Source organism: Callithrix jacchus, chromosome 16, assembly GCF_049354715.1.
Source record: "Callithrix jacchus isolate 240 chromosome 16, calJac240_pri, whole genome shotgun sequence".
NCBI classification, from domain to species: Eukaryota; Metazoa; Chordata; class Mammalia; order Primates; family Cebidae; genus Callithrix; species Callithrix jacchus.
The window spans coordinates 66582341-66584589 of record NC_133517.1 but is presented as its reverse complement, the minus strand read 5'-3'; the positions used below and the strand labels follow the sequence as shown (position 1 = coordinate 66584589).

The 2249-nt window shown below is 38.0% G+C and overlaps 1 pseudogene; it reads right to left on the bottom strand.

Annotated features, from left to right (window-relative positions):
- Positions 1 to 467: 467 nt before the first annotated feature.
- On the bottom strand, positions 468 to 1149 carry LOC100406666 (NADH dehydrogenase [ubiquinone] 1 alpha subcomplex subunit 5-like; annotated as a pseudogene).
- Between the last annotated feature and the right edge of the window lie 1100 nt (positions 1150 to 2249).

Genomic DNA, 2249 nt, shown 5'->3' with positions numbered 1-2249 from the left:
ATCACCAGCCACTTGTGCTATTTTATCACATTTGAAAATATTCACTCATTATTTACTTCAAACAGTGATCTGTAAATTTGTTTAGACCATAATAATTAAGGACCTTTTCTTCTTTAGGATAATTTAAAAAATTAAATGATGTACCGAACATACTATGAAAGAAAGTTTACTTTTTGATTATGGCCTCTACATTGAAGATCTGTAGGAATTTTTCTAATTAATTTTCAGATCTTCCCATGACCTCTCTGTTTGTAGAAATATCATCTTTGAAATAATTTGTGTGACTACTTTACAAATCAAAAATGGATTCACGACTGTATTATCATAATCACTAATTTTAATAGTCTCCTAGATACTTTCAGTGTCACTTTTCTTGATTATAAAATGTCAACAATATGAACAGGCTCTTAATATAACAGAAAATTTCATTACATCAGTTTCCCATCAAACTGTCAGTCACTTAATAATTATATTGACCATTTCCACTGATCAGCAGGAGGCTCTTCTACTAATGGCTCCCATGGTTTTCATTGTACCATTTTTCTAAAATTATTTTATTTTAAATTATTATATTTTAAGTTATAAGATACATGTGCAGATCGTGTAAGATTGTTACATAGGTATACACATGCCATGGTGGTTTGCTGCATCCATGCTCTCCATCATCTACATTAGGTATTTCTCCTTATGTTATCACTCCTCAATTTCCCCACCCCCTGCTGTCCCTCCCCTAGCCCCTGCATCCTGCAACATCACACCCTAGTCCCAGTGTGTGATGTTCCCCTCCCCGTGTTCATGTGTTCTCATTGTTCAACACCCACTTATGAGTGAGAACGTGGGATTCATTGCACCATTTTTCTTGCCAAACTTAGTTCATGTTCAGTCTCAAGAATCACCTCTTCTATTTGACCACCTTGAAGTTGATCTTCTAATTTTTTACATCTGGTTCTGCTTTAACCCAGCTTCTCATTTGTAACCTGTTCTGTATACTTTCTATATGCTGTAATTTTAGGGATTTCCTCAAGAACATCAAGAATCCTTGTGTACAATAATCTTAGCCTCTTGTGTGGATTCTTGCACATAGCCAACCCCACAAAGTCAGTGGTCTTCTTCAGCACACCCACCATGACAGCGCCGATGAGTTGATGATTAAGGGGGATTTTCAAAATAAAGGATGTAGAGGGAAAAAAATGCAATCTTTGAAACTGGGAGGTATACTGTACAGGATGCCTTCTAAGATTCCTTCTAGTTTTAACTTATCTGACTCTGAATAGATACAGATCTTCTTAAATATTATTTTGGCTATTTCTTGTTCCCAGCAATGTTTAATTTTATGTATTTTTTCCCACTCCTTGGAGTAAACCTATTATTATTACTATTTTCATTTTATAGAGAAGAACACTGGTGATTGGAGAGGTTACTAATCTACCCAAGGTCATACAGTTAACAAGTGAAGATTTCTAGTTCTTGCCTGCCTGATACCATTGTGCATATCTTAACCACTGCTCATGACACCAGGCCGCAGGGTCAGTAGACCTGGGTTTAAATTCAGGCCTTCCCTTTCCTTACTGGCTGTGTGGCTAAAACCAGCTGGGCCTCAATTCCTTCAGTGGTAAGATGTAGCTAACACTTGCCTTGCAAGATGGTGGTGAGGATTGGCAGCAACAAATATAGAACATTTAGTACACAGTAGGCACTTGATATATAGTATTGCTACTTTGCGTAGATGACTAGTAGACAGTGGAAGGACAGGGTGCCCAGGATCTGGTGTGGGGAGGTGTTGAAGAGGCATAGAGCATGCACCTGTCTGCTGACTCCCAACAGGTAGGCTGTGAGCCCCTTACCTTTTCTGTACTCTATCCTCCAAAAATTTGCAGAGTGGAGGCCACGCACTTGAAGCACAATGCTAATTTTAATGTGCTGCTTGAGTCCCCATGAAAGGTGCAATACTTAGAAGTGTTTTTATCTTATATCCATGCAGTTACCATCACAGTCAAGACTGAAATATCCATTATTCCCCAAAGTTCCCTTGTACCCCTTTGCACTCTCTTCTTCCAGCCCCTTCCTCATGTCCCAGGCAACTCTGATGTAATGTCTGTCACTATAGATTAGTTTTTCTAGAATTTGATCTAGGCAGAATAATGCAGTATGTACTTATTTTTGTCTGCCCTTTTTGCTGAGCATAAATGACTTTGAGATCCATTCATGCCACTGCTTGTATTAATAGTTTATTCTTTATATTGCTGATT